This window comes from Ictidomys tridecemlineatus, chromosome 14 (genome assembly GCF_052094955.1).
Source record: "Ictidomys tridecemlineatus isolate mIctTri1 chromosome 14, mIctTri1.hap1, whole genome shotgun sequence".
In the NCBI taxonomy this organism is placed as follows: domain Eukaryota; kingdom Metazoa; phylum Chordata; class Mammalia; order Rodentia; family Sciuridae; genus Ictidomys; species Ictidomys tridecemlineatus.
In genome coordinates this window covers 49464411-49482534 of record NC_135490.1, presented here as the reverse complement: position 1 = coordinate 49482534, position 18124 = coordinate 49464411, and the positions used below count along the sequence as shown (strand labels likewise).

The following is an 18124-nucleotide window of genomic DNA, read 5'->3' as shown; positions in this document are numbered from 1 at the left end:
CCTGGTCTGGCTTAGCTCAGTGGTCTTTTGATTTCTTCCAGTCTGTTTGATGTGGAGGCTTATTGAGATTTATCTACTGAGCTGTTCATAGTTTGTAGGGCTGGGAGCATTGACTATATTATATAAGATTCCATTAGTGACAGAAGAGTGTGGACAGTCTCTGCAGTGTAGATAGTCTAGCCAGTTGTACTGGTCATGATTTTGTTGAAATTTTTAAGACTGTTGTCGAGCTTTTTATTAAATACTCAATGGTTTTTCTTATTTCCCAGTTTATACTCCAAGCCTCAAAGCAGATGTGCTTTGATTGGTTCAATTTAGTAGAAAGTTTCTTAACTTTCAGTATGCAGATTTAAAAACTTTTCCAGTTATTTGGACTAGTTATCATCAAGGGAAGTAAAAATAGAAATATATAGTAATCAATCATAAATATTTCTAGATGGGGAGGTAAACATCATTCCATTATATTGTTCAAGGTGGAAACAGCATTGGCATATCCAACTTTATAACAAAGCCTGCAGAGGGCTTTCTTATACTTATCTTATGTATTCCTAATAGGAATGTTCAATATGGAAAGTATTATTGTTCTCATTCTAGATGACACACTTGGAGTTTAGATGATTAATTTGCTACATGCCTCATACCTAGTGTGAAGCAGAGCTGGTGTTTGAATTCAAATGTGACTCCTAACCCAGTTATTTTTCCATTACATCAAAGTTTTTTTTTGTTCAATAATATACAGTATTTCTAAAAGTAACAAGAGTTTTGCCAAGCAGTTTTCCAGTGGTTTAATCATGTCCTCTTTCCTGAGAAGTTGAGTAGAATTACTCATGTATACCCTGCAGGAGATAAAAAAAAAGTGTCATATTAGAGGAATAATGAAACTTATCCATTTTTTTCTCCTTTAGTTGCTTCATGTACAGAATTGGGAAACTACCTGTAGGGCTTTTGTTTGATTGAGTAAGTTAGGAGTTGGCATGAGCAAATGCATGTTAGCATTCATTTGCTCATGTAGGTTTATTGACGTACTCCTGTGTACCAACAATGTGCTAAGCATTAAAAGGCACATAAGTGGAAAATCTTTGCTCTTAAGCATCTCAGAATCCAGCAGAGCAGATATGTTCCAAAGTACATGACCATAGTACGGTATGGAGATGGCAAGAAGAAATTTAAAAGCTTGAAATGGAGATAAATGGTATCTCTCAGACAGGCTTCCTATAAGAGTCAGGGTCTGAGCTTGAAAGATGAGTAGAGATTAGCTAGATGAAGAAAAACTGTGTGGAGAAAGGGAGCCAGGAGAACAGGTGTGGCATAGATGGGTTGGTGTGAATGTGTATCTTCAACCCAGGCTTTCTTGAGCACTTTAATGTGAGTACTCATTTAAAATATTGAGTCATGGAATTATTCTTGTGGGATATTTTGCAAAGAACTGTGTTTTAAAGAACCCATTTTGGAAAACTGGATGGACCAAGTGGTGAGAAAAGAAAGTTGTGCTTTGGGGAAAATTGAGGCAGGCAAGGAGGATTGAGAGGGATATTGATTACAAGAGAGAGTATAATAGTAGATTTGATAGGACTTGATGGAAAATGAGGGGACCAGGGAAGAGGAAAGATAGTGGAGTTTTGGCTTGGATAGTTTCTGGGACCATTTGTAAAGGTGAAGATTTAGAAAGAACAGATTGTTGAGGGAAGATTTCAAGTTCAGTTTTGCAACTATGTTTTGAGATACTGAGGCATGTGGAGTGGGTCATATCCATTTGGCAGTTAGATATGTGAGTGGAGTCTGGGCTAGATGAAGGAGTCATCTGTGTGGAGATGATATACCGTACCAAGAGTGAATGAGATCACCAGTGGGGTGAGGATAGATGCCAGGAGACATCAGTAAGTAAGTGATGTGTGCAGGAAAAGGATCTGTCAGCTCACAAGCATTTCAATAATCTAAAATTGTTTGGGATATGCTTTTCTGTTTCAAGATCCATCAGTTGTGTTTTATTTTGTTACAGAGTGCCTGAATCCACCCATGAAGGAAGTCTATTCTGTGGATTTGCCCTCTCAAGATTCAGGGTAGTCGTGGAGGAGGTGCTTCACCCACACCCTAAGCTCGCCAAGGAGCACAGTGTGATTCCCACCCAGCCCTTCTGAATTCAGTGGGAAAGGTGGAGCCATCTTGCATTGTTAAGTTTTTGAGTGTTGGGTTCCTTAAATGTAACTGGAGAAATAATGAAAGAGAAGTAAGTATTCCACTGGATTAAATGAATTCAATGGATTTTAATTTTCTCGATAAACTGTTATTAAGAAATTGTTTTGGAGATTTACTCCCTGAGTAGTATTAGCTAACCTACATTTTTCATTTGGATAAGTAGTTCTTTAATTAGAAAGCAAGATTGGAGTAATAGTTTCTCCTTGCTTTAAATAGTGTAGAGAAGATATGTGAAACTGCCAAATGAAGGTTTTCCTCCTCACAGTGGTGTGAAGCAGGGAAAACAAGAGGAAGTTATAATGTTAGGGGAAAGGGTTCTCTTCATCCAGTGTACCTGCCTTTTTTTTTAATTATTATTTATTTATTTATTTATTTATTTATTTTATTGGTTGTTCAAATCATTACAAGGCTCTTGACATATCATATTTCAAACATTAGTTTCAAGTGAGTTATGAACTCCCATTTTTACCCCAACTACAGATTGCAGAATCACATCGGTTACACATACACATTTTTACATAATGCCATACTAGTAACTGTTGTATTCTGCTATCTTTCCTATCCTCTACTATCCCCCCTCCCCCCCATTTTTCTTTTTATCCCGTCTACTGTAATTCGTTTCTCTCCTTGTTTTTTTTCCCCCTTTCCCCTCACAACCTCTTATATGTAGTTTTTTATAACAATGAGAGTCTCTTTCCATTTCCATGCAATTCCCCTTTTCTCTCCCTTTCCCTCCCACCTCGTGTCTCTGTTTAATGTTAATATTTTCTTCCTGCTCTTCCTCCCTACTCTATTCTTAGTTGCTCTCATTATATCAAAGAAGACATCTGGTATTTGTTTTTTAGGGATTGGCTAGCTTCACTAAGCATAATCTGTTCTAGTGCCATCCATTTCCCTGCGAATTCCATGATTTTGTCATTTTTTAATGCAGAATAATACTCCATGGTGTATAAATGCCACATTTTTTTAATCCATTCATCCATTGAAGGGCATCTGGGTTGGTTCCACAGTCTAGCTATTGTGAATTGTGCTGCTGTGAACATCGATGTGGCAGTATCCCTGTAGTACGGTCTTTTAAGGTCTTCAGGGAATAGTCCGAGAAGGGCAATAGCTGGATCAAATGTTGGTTCCATTCCCAGCTTTCCCAGGAATCTCCATACTGCTTTCCAAAGTGGTCGAACCAATTTGCAGTCCCACCAGCAATGTACAAGAGTACCCTTTTCCCCACATCCTCGCCAGCACTTGTTGTTTGACTTCTAATGGCTGCCAATCTTACTGGAGTGAGATGGTATCTTAGGGTGGTTTTGATTTGCATTTCTCTGACTGCTAGAGAAGGTGAGCATTTTTTCATGTACTTGTTGATTGATTGTATGTCCTCCTCTGAGAAGTGTCTGTTCAGGTCATTGGCCCATTTGTTGATTGGGTTATTTGTTGTCTTATTGTCTAATTTTTTGAGTTCTTTGTATACTCTGGATATTAGGGCTCTATCTGAAGTGTGAGGGGTAAATATTTGTTCCCATGATGTAGGCTCCCTATTTACTTCTCTTATTGTTTCTCTTGCTATGAAAAAACTTTTTAGTTTAAGTAAGTCCCATTTGTTGATTCTTGCCATTAACTCTTGTGCTATGGGTGTCCTGTTAAGGAATTTGGAGCCCGACCCCACAATATGTAGATCAGAACCAACTTTTTCTTCTATCATATGCAGAGTCTCTGATTTGATATCCAGGTCCTTGATCCATTTTGAGTTAACTTTTGTGCATGGTGAGAGGAGGGGATTCAGTTTCATTTTGTTGCATATGGATTTCCAGTTTTCCCAACACCATTTGTTGAAGATGCTATCCTTCCTCCATTGCATGCTTTTAGCCCCTTTATCAAATATAAGATAGTTGTAACTTTGTGGATTAGTCTCTGTGTCCTCTATTCTATACCATTGGTCCACCCACCTGTTCTGGTACCAGTACCATGCTGTTTTTGTTACTATTGCTCTGTAATATAGTTTGAAGTCTGGTATTGCTATACCACCTGATTCACACTTCCTGCTTAGAATTGCTTTTGCTATTCTGGGTCTTTTATTTTTCCATATGAATTTCATGATTGCTTTGTCTATTTCTACAAGCAATACCATTGGGATTTTGATTGGCATTGCATTAAACCTATAGAGAACTTTTGGTAATATCGCCATTTTGATGATGTTAGTTCTGCCTATCCATGAACAGGGTATATTTTTCCATCTCCTAAGATCTTCTTCTACTTCTCTTTTTAGAGTTCTGTAGTTTTCATTGTATAAATCTTTCACCTCTTTTGTTAGGTTGATTCCCAAGTATTTTATTTTTTTTTTGAGGATATCGTGAATGGAGTGTTTTCCCTTATTTCCATTTCAGAAGTTTTGTCGCTGATATACAGAAATGCCTTTGATTTGTGTGTGTTGATTTTATATCCTGCCACTTTGCTGAATTCATTTATTAGTTCTAGTAGTTTTTTTGTAGACCCTTTTGGGTCTTCTAGATATATAATCATGTCATCCGCAAATAGTGATAATTTAAGCTCTTCTTTTCCAATTTTTATGCCTTTAATTTCTTTCGTTTGTCTAATTGCTCTGGCCAGTGTTTCGAGAACTATATTGAATAGAAGTGGTGATAGAGGACATCCCTGCCTTGTTCCAGATTTTAGAGGGAATGCCTTCAATTTTTCTCCATTCAGAATGATGCTAGCCTGGGGCTTAGCATAGATAGCTTTTACAATGTCAAGGTAAGTTCCTGTTATCCCTAGTTTTTCTAATGTTTTGAACATAAAGGGATGCTGTATTTTGTCGAATGCTTTTTCTGCGTCTATCGAGATGATCATATGGTTCTTATTTTTAAGTCTATTGATATGGTGAATAATATTTATTGATTTCCGTATATTGAACCATCCTTGCATCCCAGGGATGAATCCTACTTGATCATGGTGCACAATTTTTTTGATGTGCCTTTGTATCCGATTCGCCAGAATTTTATTGAGGATTTTTGCATCTAGGTTCATCAGAGATATTGGTCTGTAGTTTTCTTTCTTTGATGTGTCTTTGTCTGGCTTCGGAATCAATGTGATGTTGGCCTCATAGAATGAATTTGGAAGAGCTCCCTCTTTTTCTATTTCCTGGAATAACTTGAAAAGTATTGGTATTAATTCTTCTTTAAAGGTTTTGTAAAACTCCGCTGTATACCCATCCGGTCCTGGGCTTTTCTTGGTTGGTAATCTTTTGATTGCTTCTTCAATTTCATCCATTGATATTGGTCTGTTCAAATTGTGTGTGTCCTCCTGACTCAGTCTGGGCAAATCGTATGTCTTAAGGAATTTATCGATGTCTTCAGTATCCTCTATTTTATTGGAGTATAGGTTTTCAAAATAATTTCTAATTGTCTTCTGTATTTCTGTAGCATCTGTTGTGATATTGCCTTTTTCATCCCTTATGTTAGTAATTTGATTTCTCTCTCTTCTTCTCTTTGTTAGCATGGCTAAGGGTCTGTCAATCTTGTTTATTTTTTCAAAGAACCAACTTTTAGTTTTGTTAATTTTTTCAATAGTTTCTTTTGTTTCAATTTCGTTGATTTCCGCTCTGATTTTAATTATTTCTTGCTTTCTGCTACATTTGCTATTGTTTTGCTCTTCCTTTTCTAGGGCTTTGAGATGAAGTGTGAGCTCATTTATTTGTTGGTTTTTCCTTTTTTTGAGGAATGACCTCCAGGCGATGAATTTCCCTCTTAAAACTGCTTTCATTGTGTCCCATAGATTCCGATAGGTTGTGTCTGTATTTTCATTTATCTCTAAGAATTTTTTGATTTCCTCCTTTATGTCTTCTGTAACCCTTTGATCGTTCAGTAACATATTGTTCATTTTCCATGTGATATTGAATTTTCCCTTCCTTCTTTTATCATTGATTTCCAGTTTTATTCCATTATGATCAGATAAAATGCATGGTATTATCTCCACCCCTTTATATTTACTGAGGGTTGCCCTATGGCATAATATATGGTCTATTTTTGAGAAGGATCCATGTGCTGCTGAGAAAAAAGTATATCCTCTTGATGATGGTTGATATATTCTATATATGTCGGTTAAGTCTAGGTTATTGATTGTGGTATTGAGTTCTATAGTTTCTTTATTCAACTTTTGTTTGGAGGATCTGTCCAATGGTCAGAGAGGTGTGTTGAAGTCGCCCATAATTATTGTGTTGTGGTCTATTTGATTCTTGAACTTGAGGAGAATTTGTTTTATGAACTTCACAGCACCATTATTAGGTGCATAAATATTGATAATTGTTATATCTTGTTGTTTAATGGTTCCTTTTAACAGAATATAATGTCCTTCCTTATCCCTTTGGATTAATTTAGTCTTGAAGTCGATTTTATTCGATATGAGGATGGCCACACCTGCTTGCTTGCGAGGACCGTGTGCATGATATATTTTTTCCCAACCTTTCACCTTCAGCCTGTGTATGTCTTTTCCAGTCAGGTGAGTCTCCTGGAGGCAGCATATTGTTGGATTTGTTTTTTTAATCCATGTTACCAGCCTATGTCGCTTTATTGGAGTGTTTAAACCATTAATGTTTAGAGTTACTATTGATATATGGTTTGTTCTTCCAGCCATGTTTGATTATTTATCTCTTTTTTTTTCAATTTAGTTTGTTTCTCCATGATTTGCTTTCCCCCCTCTGTCTGTCTTTACTGAGGTACTTCCCACTGTTGGCTTTGGTTATTGTTTTTCATTTCTTCCTCGTGGAGTGTTTTGCTCAAGATGCTTTGCAATGCTGGTTTTCTGGCTGCAAATTCTTTTAGTTTTTGTTTATCGTGAAAGATTTTTATTTCGTTGTCGTACCTGAAGCTTAATTTTGCTGGATACAGGATTCTTGGTTGGCATCCATTGTCTTTCAGTGTTTGGAATACGTTGTTCCAGGATCTTCTTGCTTTCAGCGTCTGTGTTGAAAAATCCGTTGTTAACCTTATTGGTTTACCCCTGAATGTAATCTGTCTCCTTTCTCTTGTAGCTTTTAATATTCTCTCTTTGTTCTGTATATTGGATATCTTCATAACAATGTGTCTTGGCGTTGGTCTACTGTGATTTTGTATGCTCGGTGTCCTGTATGCATCTACAATTTGTATATCTGTTTCCTTTTTTATTTCTGGAAAGTTTTCTGTAATTATTTCATTTAGTAAATTACTCATTCCCCTGGTTTCAATTTCTATCCCTTACTCTATCCCAATGACTCTTAAATTTGGTTTTTTTATATTATCGCATATCTCTTGTATGTTTCTCTCATGATTTTTAACCATCCTGTCTGAGTTGGCTAGACTCTTTTCAAGTTGGTATATTTTGTCTTCATTATCAGATGTTCTGGCTTCTAGTTGCTCCACTCTATTAGTGATACTCTCATATGAGATTTTAATTTGGTTTATAATTTCCTTCATTTCTAAGATTACTGTTTGATTCTTTTTTATAGTCTCTATCTCCTGATATAGATGCTTAACTTCTTCTTTTATCATTTTATGTAATTCCTTCTCAATGTGTTCTTTCGCTGCTTGAATTTGCTGTCTTGTGTCCTCTTTAAGGTTCCATTCCATCTGTCTAAGGTGTTCCTTGAGTTCTTTATATGACCACTTTTCTGATGACTCTATGTCGTTCTGAATATTTGGGCTGTCCTGTGTTGTTTGCACTCCTTTTCTTCCTTGCTTTTTCATACTGCTCATTTTGCTTTTTGTTCTGTTTGACTGTTGAGTTACTGTCTACTCCTATAAATTTATTTGATGCTTGGGAGGAAAGGTATTAGCAGGGAAGGGAAGAAATCACCAAAGAGAATGAGAGTAACCAGGTAGAATTCAAGGAAGGGGGAATAAGAGAATTGAAAAGAAATGGAAAGACAGAGGAAGAGAAGAAAGAGAAAGAAAAAATTGAAGATTTAAAAGAATTAAAAAAAATAACATAGTAATAATAGAGATGAGGATTAAAATTAAAAAATAATATAAAATAAAATAAAATGAATTTTAAAAACACTTTTTTTAAAAAAAACAGCAACAACAACAACAACAACAAAAACCCAACCACAACATCCACAAAAAAAAAGAAAAAAAAATTAATAAATGCAGTCTTAGAGTCCGATTCACTATTCTTCCATTAGGTGAAGCTGTGCCCACCAGGCTAAGCTTCTCTTCTTAGTAGGCGGGAGCCTGTCACTGTGCAGCAGCTTTTCCTCCCGGACTGGGCGGGTCTGCTCACCGGTAATGCTCACCACAATACTGGCTACACGCCAGGTCTGCTGCTCCTGTGTGCCCTGTTTTCATGGCCACCTGGGCACGCTCTCCCTGTTTGCCATTCCCTGGAATCCTAAGTTTGTAGGGCTTGGGGTTGAGGACCCGCGGTGAATTTGCTTGCCCTCTGGTAGTCACGCCCCCGGAAACTGGTGCAAGAGACCTCAGATGTTACCTCTGGTGGGAGTTCCGTGCGGTGGGTCCCGCGCCACCCCTGATTCCCCCGTGCGGGCAGGGCTGTTCGAAGTGCCCAGTGGTCGGGACTATTTGTCCGTTTGCCGTGTGGTCGGGGCCCTTTGCAGAGCCCAGTGGGCAGGAGTTGTTCACAGGAGCGGGGTGGGGGTGGGGGTTGGGGGTCGTGTGGTTTGCAGCTCTGAACCGGCTGGGGGTGGGATGGGGGGGTGGGGGTGTTGTTTGTAGCGTCAAACCGCCAGAGGCATTTCACAGACTCAGGCCTGCGGGGGCCCAGTCCGCCGCGGCCGTACGTTTGCTGCAGTTCACTGCAGTTCGGCCGCGGCCGGCGGGATTGTGTCCCTGATCCGCGTTGCATAGATTCACTCGCCTGAGACAAACTGACCCCTCCCACAGACTTACTAGTTATCCTCAGGTCTCCTTTCAATGGAATATTGTTAGAAGTTCCTCAGCAGGTCCCATGCAACTGTATTTATGTGTCTCTCTGATCCCGTTACTGCGGAGGTACAGAAAATGCTGCCTGCTCGCCGGCCGCCATGTTGGAACCCTCCAGTGTACCTGCTTTTATCTTCAATTCTGGAAGTCTCGATGGAAGGGTTTTTTTACCCCCTTATTCTTGTCATGCTAAGAGTTGCATATTTTCTGGCAAAAAGTTCATTACTGGCTAGGAGTGCACAAGAAATCCTTTACCAGAGAATTAAGTAAGCAGAAGTGTGTCAAAACAAATATTCTAGTTTGAAAATATAGTCCTGCAGGAGGGGCGGGCATGTGTGGGTAGTGGAGGAGGCCAGGGCATGTTCTAAGATTGAGTATTTATTTCATAAGAATTCTGTGTTCTGAAGGACTGTTGTTTGTAGGAACTCTGGAGGAATCAGGATTGTGCTGCATTAAATGTACTGATGAGCACGGATAGTTTTTCTGGGATTTGGGGTTTGCTCTTGTGTTTAGTGTGCAGCTCATATGACAGCCTTTACTATGAGCGAAACATTTTGATAACAAATAGCCTTTTAAATTTAATTCAAGAGGCATTTAACAAAACTTTTGTTTACATGGAAAAACTCTGAGGCTTGAGAATATTAAACACACATAAACAAACATGCACATAAACACCAGTCCACTTCATAAGCATTTATTTGGCTAGGAAATGCCAAATTTATGTAACTCCAATCTTAAAAGTATTTGTTGATTGATTCTAAAAAGCAAAACCTTGTTTTTCCTTCTAACTTTTCCTTCTACCTTTTCCTTGTTACTTTAAAAAAATCATCATATAAATGAATAAGAGCATAGACTGGGTAAATAGAAGTTTTGTATACTTCCTTGCTATATAGTTGCTCAAAACAACTACTAGAGAAGTCACTTTTCAAATTGGAGAAACATTTTTTTAAGTTAGCTGACATTTTCTTTTTTTTGTCAGTACCCACTGGGATGGGTGTGGGCGCTAACCATGTTAAGTAAGTTCAAGATAAAAGTTATTGCTTGCAGAAATGGACTTGAGTTCTTCTACAGGATTTCCTGACTGTATATTTACCTGCAGCTGACATTATTTTCTGAGAGAATTTTTAAAATAAAATATACTGCCTTGTAATATTGCAATAAGTGATCACACATGATAGAATGTATAGATAAAAATAAGCCCTCAAAATAATATTAATAAAATACAGACCCTTCATTCTTTTCTCCTTTTGGCAGATTTTAGGTCTGTTGCCATAAGCAGTTCAAGGAACACATGCTTGCATCCAGAGCACTGGGAGGAAGTCTGCCTGCACTTTGATTCCCTGATTTGATACATGTTAGTTACTGGAAGAAAGATGAATTAATGTAAGTTTCTTTAGTTTTAGTAACTCAGAAGAGTAAAAAATTGTTGAGGGCTTGAAAAGATCATGGTGCACCATTGGAATTTGACTTTAGTAAATGTAACATTTGTTTTCTAAAGAATTATAACAACATACTTAAATTCCAGAACAGTAAGCAAAATAGCTTAAGTTCACTGACTTGAAAAAACATTCTTTTATACTGCACGGTTCTAAAATAAATACTTAAAAGAAACAGAGAACAAGCCATTCTATCTTGGATTTCATTTTCCTTCAGATAGAACAGCTAGAACAAACATTCTTGCTAGTTAACATTGCCTGTGTTTTTATGAAGTTAATAACTGACCTGTCAATCATGCCCTATATAAATATGGTAGTTTAATGCTTTCTGTTTTAGAAGCACTTTTATTTACAAGAGCTGCCAGCCAAGATTTCCAAAGGACTCCATGGGCTTTTTGCTTTGATCTGTTTTGAGGGCTGGTCTCTTTATACCTGTTGGTTTGCTCTTTATGATACCTTTGTGTAATCAGGTATGGGGAGAGCAGATGTGCAGAATAAACACATCTTAAGGAAACCAAAGCTCAAGAAAAATCATGTAATTATGAACCAACAGCTCTAGAAAAGAGAGAGAGAATATTTTCTTAAATCAACTTAGTTGCTATTATGAGAAGAGAACAGATGTCATGATATTCACCCCAGAGAAGCCTCAGCTTTTCTTTTAAATCTCAGCTTCTAATGGATGGAGGTTGTGTGTGTGTCCCTTACCCCTTAAATTTGTAACTTGCCGAGATGTTGCAGCTCTTCTCAGTTGTCTTTTACCTTTGACCTTTTTTCATTTCCCTAGGAAATGTTTACCACATGTCTCTATCCAAATAATCATTGCTCAGTGGGAATCATTACCTTTGAATTTTGAACTGGAAATGCCTTTTAATGTTTAAAGGAGGTTTCAAAACAGGAGAGCTTTGGATTAGTTGTTTTAAGATTTTGATTTTTGACTTCCCCAGCACTTGAGGGTATTGAATGCTTGATTCAATTTTTTTTTTAATCCTTCAGAATGCCATACATATTAGTCAGTGAATGAAAGAATGATGGAAATAAAGAGAAACCAGAGTTCTTGGTTCCAGAATAACATATTCACCTTTCAATTAATTGTAGCCCTAACAATTCCTATGCATTATATTCACATATTACTTTTCTTTAGGAATCTGAATGTTTGGACATGTTAATTTGATTATTTTAGTTTGATTAAAACAGTTTCCCTTACTTTTTTTTTAAACTAGGAATTTTATCATCACTTAACTGAGCTTTAGGAGGAAACGAGATTTCCAGGCATTCAGAGCTCCACTACTTTGGGAGGTTCTCTTTATGCATTTTGTGTTGATTTCGCTGACATTTTTTGGTCAGCACTTTTATCCTTTTGTAATACTGGCATCAATTTTAGATTTCCTGTGGAAGTAAAAAGCAGGTTTTTTATTAATCAGTTTTCTCCCTTCTTGCTCAGAAAACTTTCAAACTCTAGTCTTTTAACAGTTATTGCATTTTATTTTGTTTCTAGTTCATATTTTTTAAATACTGGTATCTCTAGGATAACAAAGTATAAAATGCAGCCCCAAATACCCTTGGTTCAGCAGCTTTCCTCAGATAATCACTTGCCAGAGTCAAAGTATTTGGTGAATGTAGAGGTATGTTAAAGCCAGGTTTTAAACTCTTGTTTCCTCTGCAAAGCCTTTGGGGTCAAAGGTGGGAAAGCTCTGAGGTTGCCTGGAGCCAGTGCACAGGAGCGCAGTCTTAGTTGTGCTGCCTGCATTGAGGCAGAAGGGTATATAAAACTCTAAAGGGTATAAAACTGCCAAAATTATGGTTTAGCATCTTTGGGCCTTTGGTTGCAGAGCCCTTTGTCAGAAATGGTTGTTGTAGGACAGTCAGAGATCAGGCCAGAGAAGCAAATTAGGAGTAAACTAGGGCAGGACATGCTACAGACAACAGGGAAGAAACTGCCTCTACAATGCACCCAGGGACACTCCTGAAGTCGCATGGGTCCACTTAGTTGGCAGATTAGCTGAGAGTCCCCTCCAGTGTTTTTCTTTTGCATTCATCCAAGGTTCAAACCTATAATTAAATTTTCTGAACAAAGACCCTATTAACCCACACCATCCAGACTGATGACTAACAGCTCTTCCTTCCAGGTACATAAAGAAACCTGTAATGCTTAAAGGAAAATAAAGACCCTAGTCAGGTTTGTGGGGGAGGGTGAAGTGATGGAGTAGGTGTAGGAGGATTAGATTTGCCTTTCAGAAGTCATTTTTTAGTGCTGTTTAAAATGGATCTTTCAGTAGTTATAGCTCTTATTCAGATATGTATGATTTACTGCATGATCTAAAACTTAGTCACAGTGATATGACTTTATTTAAATATCTATGAAAATATGTTGGTTTTTCAACTTTTAACACATTAAAAAAAATTTGCTCTACTTCTTTTGTGTGGACAGTGTAGACTTACATGAAACTGTTTAGGGAAGACCCAAACACAGTTCATTGTGATACTTCTGGGCCACATCATCAAGTGTCTTACCAGTAATTGGAAATAATTCATTAGTTTGGAGTTTGAGGTCTCCACAGTCTGGCCTGCTCTACACCAGAGCCTTTTGCTGTAGCCTTCCCCACCATGGCTGCCTTACACATCTCTGCCTTAGCAGTGTGTCAGTCTCTTCCTTCTCCACACATTCTCTTCTTCCTCCTTCAGCCTCGCATGGCCCAGGGAGAGGTGATTCCCATCTGTCCTTCAAGACTGAAGGGCACCTAGAACAGTGTAGGGCTCTTCTCTGCTTTTCTCAGTCTGCACACATCCTGGTGAGTCCCACTCCTTGTGAAACCAGCCTTGCTGAGCGTCCCTCTTTGGGCTCTCCCCAATTGATTTGGCCTCCAGAGCAACAATCTACCACTTCTCTGGCTCTTAGAATGCCAGCCTTTCAATCTGGTTTGCATTTTTTTTGTTTTTCCATTCATTTCTGTCTTATTTTTTAAACTTGATTTAAAGTTCCTTAAGGCCTAGAATTATGTCTTTCTTATATGTGTGACTATGCTTCAGAGCACTTAGCATAGTACATAATACTGGCTTGTCAGTTGGTTGATGGTTTGGTGCGTGTCTCAGTCCCAAGGCTTGATGTATTTGCTGTCTGTAAAGATAGTGAGCTATTTTCAGAACCACGGGTACCTTTGTACCAGGTTTATTTTTTGGCTTTGAACTTGGTAGTGGAGATGTTAGGCCCCAGTTCTGCCCAGAAAATCTGTTTTCCAAATTTTTGCATGAACAGAATGGTGTTACAGTCACATCCTGGAGCAGTTTCACCTGGGCACTGCCAACTCTTACTTATGCTGACTGGCTGACCTGTGTTGAGTGTTCCTCAGATCTTATTTCAGCTTTCTGGGTTATTTTTATTTTTAATTAAAGGAAAGCTTATTTCTAAGACTTTCTTGGACCAAAGGCAAGTGAATATTCATTAAATGTTTACTTTCTTGACTTTAATTTACTTCAGCAGGTGATAACTTAGGTAGGATTAGGCCTTGACAGTGATATGACAGGGTCCTTGTTCATGGTAGTTATTGACTTTTCCAGTATTAACCTTTTATATATAGCACGAAGCCAGCATTCTGGTGTCCAAACCATATAAGGAACTGGCTTTCTTTTAATTTTGTGTTTTGAGTTTGAGGAAGATGCACAGTATGCCAAGTTGGGACTTTCGAGACTTCAGTGCTTAACTCATTTGATGCTGAAAATTACTGGTAAAATTATGACTTTTGCCAACTGTAAAACCAAGTCTAAGTAGTGAATGGCCTGGTATGACTAACACAACATGCTTTAGGCCTCTGAAAGCTTAGACCAGACTCTGAGGTTTTCATAGGCCATACAGTAGACAATACTTCACATTCACATAGCATCTTTTCACACTGCTGTATTTATTCATTCAGTAAGTATTTTTTGAGCACTGGCTAGGAGCGAGGCATTGTCCTAGGTTCCTGGGATATAATGATGAGCAATCACCAAATATTCTACTTCTTTGCTATTATTTTGACGTTAATTTCTAGTCTGCTTCCTCTTACTAGAATGTCATCAGCTCCATGGGGAGGAGTTCTTTGTCTTATTCCCTGTTGTATCTCAAGCACCAAGGGCCGGGTCTGACAGAGCAGAAGCTCAGTATTTGTCAAATGTATGAATGAAGGTCTTCAAGGAAGGATTTAAGTGTTGCCATGAGAGCATGTGGGAATGTATGTTAGAGCACATGGGAATGGTCTGGGGCATCAAGGAAAACACCCAGAGAAAGAAGTAGATAATGGCAGAGAGGAAGGCCAGGAAATGTTTGCCTGGGAGAGAGTGAAGGTGGGGGTGACCGCTTCTGTGTAAAAGCCTGGGGATGAGGTGTGCACAATGCAAGGAGGGACAGCCCGAGGTGAACAGAAGACCTTGTTAGCCAGCTGAGAGCAAAGAAAGTATTTCAAAGCACAGGTATAACAGGATTAGCTTTGTTTAGTATAATAATTTAGACGGCTGCATGGATGATACACTGTAGCTGGATGAGAAGTAAAAGTTGAAGACTGGGGACATCCATTTGTTTACTTGGATGGTTTTGTGTGTTAGAACAGTATTGAGTAAGATACCCAGATTTTGAAATTTTGTGCATCAGTATTTTTTTTTTTAATTTTGAAGATCAACATAGAGAATCTTTTTTCTTTTTGCTTCTCAGACTTAATACTTTCAATTGTCATAACTTCAGTTTCATTGATCTTTCTTCCTCCTATTCAAATATGTCTTTGAATCCCTGTAATGTATTTTTCATTTTGGTTACTATAACTTAGTTAATATTTCCATTTTGTTAGTGTATCATTTTCTTGTCTTTGCTCATGTCTTCCTTTAATTCTTGGAGCATCTTCTTATTTTTTGAGCCACATTCCCAGTCCTTTTAAGATTTTTTTAAAATTTATTTATTTTCTTTAGGTATATATGACAGCAGAATGCATTTTGATTGTATAGAATGCATTGTACACAATTGCAGCACAACTTTCAGTTTTTTGATTGTACATGATATATTGTCACATCATATATATATATATATATATATATATATATATATATTCACATCATATATATATACATGATGTATTGTCACATGTACCTAGGATAATAAAGTCCATCCCATTCTACCATCTTTCCCACCCCCATATTTCCTTCCCACCCTCCCTTCCCTTTTCTTTACCCAAAGTTTCTCCATTTTTACATACCCCCATATGGATCAGCATCCACTTATCAGAGAGTAGATTTAGCCTTTGATTTTTTGAGGATTGGCTTAATTCGCTTAGCAGGATAAACTGATTCTTTGAGCATCTTTTTAATTTTTTTTTGTAGTTGTAGATGGATAGAATGCCTTTATTTATTTTTATGTGGTGCTTAGGATTGAAGCCAGTGCCTCACACATGCTAGGCAAGTAGTCTGCCTGTGAGCTACAGTTCCAGCCCTTCTTTGAGTATCTTTAAGTCAGTTGTTTTAAGGTTTTTCTAGCAAACCCACCATCTATATGGTCTTTCTCAAGGAAAGTTTCTGTTGTGATGATGTTGTTTTCCTTTGAATGGGCCACACTCTCCTGTTTCTTGGGATTTTTCTTTTTTTTTTAAATCTGGACATTTAAATCTAATATTGTAGCTCTAGAAATCAGATTCTATCTCTTCTCCAGAATGTGTTGATTTTTTTTTTTTATTGTTGCTGTGCTGGAGATTAGCCTGAAGTATAAGTTTAAGTTCTTTTCAGTTCTTTTTCAACCTGCACCTTTTATTGGATGTGTGTGGTGACTTTCTAAATTTCCTTGTATATGTAGTTGCTTTTTAAAAAATGTCTGACTTTCAATAGGGCAAGAAGTAAAAAATGAATGGGTAGAAAAAATGAATGGGTAGGTTAATGAAAGAAAGAAAAAGGTCTCTGGCTCATTAAATCTCCTAGATTTTTCTTCAATCAGAGGAGGAGGAACTTGATTAAGTTGGGGGAGGATTACAACAATGGCTGCCTGCCCATGGGTTTGTGTCTCTAAAATCAGAGTTGTATCTGTCAGTAATCAGTATGTAGATCCTCAATTTTTGGACAGAGTTCTTCTTGTCCTATAAATTTGTGCAGGCTCTCACAGAGAAGATCTGTAGGTACCTGTCATGAGACTGGTGCATAGGCAGGTGCTACAATGCTGTGAACTGAAACTGGCCAAAATTTACTACTCTCCAAATCTTAAGGTTGACTCCAGAGTTTCAAAATACTTACATTAGATACATTCTGCCAGTGCATTTGTTGTCTGAGGAAACAAGTTCCTGGTGTTTCTTACTCAGCTATCTTCCCAGAATCCTCTCTTCATTTTTTTAAAGAGTTTTATTTTTTATTTTTATTTTTTTATTATTTCATTTTTGTTTTTAACTATTGGGATTATATTTGAGTAAAGTAGTCTATTGCTTTAAAGCTTTAGAAAACAACAGCCTTGGACTAAACTAGTATGTTCATTCTTGTGCTTAACTCTTGTCTGAGCAGTTGTGACAGGCAGAGTAATGGCCCCTAAAGAGACCAAGTCTTAATTCCTGGAACCTGTAAACGTTACCTTGTATGGAATAGATGGAGTGGGGTGTTTGTTAATGTAACTAACTTAAGGGCCTTGAGATAGGGTGATGTATTAGTCTATTTTTTTTTGTTACTACAAAGAAATACCTAAGGCAGACTAATATTTGGGAGGCTGAAAGTCCAAGTTCAGGTGGCCCAGTTGGTTCCGCTTCTGATGAGGGCTTAATCGTGGACAGCATGAAATGGTAGGGAACATGTGTGGGAGCCAGAGATCACATCACCAAACAGGAAGCCAGAGAGTGATTAGGGGTCTAGAGATTGGGCTTGCTCTTAACAACTCTCAGGAGAGTTCAGGGTTTTATGAATTCTGGGAGCAGCTACTTAATATTAATATCCTTAGGACCTTCCATTAGAGCCCCCACCTCTTAAATAGTGTCTCAGCTCCCACCTTGCCACATTGGGACCAAATCTCCAACACGTGAACCTTTGGAGGGTAATATTTTAAAACTATATCCAAGCCATAGCAGGTGACTCTTTTGAATAATTTGGATGGGCCCTAATGTAATCACTTATAGACATGAGGTAGAGGGAGTCTTCAGAGAGAGAAGAGGAAAAAATGGCATGATTGCAGAGGCAGAGATTGAAACAATGCGACTTCTTATGGTTTGGATATGAGGTGTTCCCCAAAAGCTCGTGATCCTGGAATGTTCAGAGGTAAAATGATCAGATTATGAGAGTTGTGAGCTAATCAATGGATTAATCATTTGAATGGGTTACTAGGTGGTAGCTAAAGGCAGGTAAAGGTTGGAGAGGGTGGGTCACTAGAGGTGTGCCCATAGGGATTATGTATTCTGTCCCTGGCTCCTGCTCTCTCCCTGCTTTCTGGCTGCCATCAGCTGAGCAGTGTCCTTCTGCTACACCTCTCTGCCATAATACTCTGCCTCACCTTGGGCTCAGAACAATTGAGTTGACTGTGGACTAAAACTTTGAAACCATAAGCCAAAAATAAATGTTTTCTCCTGTAAGTTGTTCTGGTTAGGTATTTTGTTCAGGAAATGA

General features: G+C 38.0%; 1 protein-coding gene across 8 annotated transcripts in view; it reads left to right on the top strand.

Annotated features, from left to right (window-relative positions):
• LOC144370376 (transport and Golgi organization protein 1 homolog) overlaps positions 1–18124 on the top strand; it is a 176000-nt gene that overhangs the window by 30018 nt on the left and 127858 nt on the right. For 4 of the 8 annotated variants that reach the window (XM_078031117.1, XM_078031116.1, XM_078031125.1 and 1 more), the window contains exon 4: positions 2000–2227. The exons of the other annotated variants lie outside the window; for them this stretch is intronic. The gene's annotated coding sequence lies outside the window, so the exon portion shown is untranslated. The remainder of the gene's footprint in view (positions 1–1999; positions 2228–18124) is intronic. 8 annotated transcript variants of the gene reach the window in all.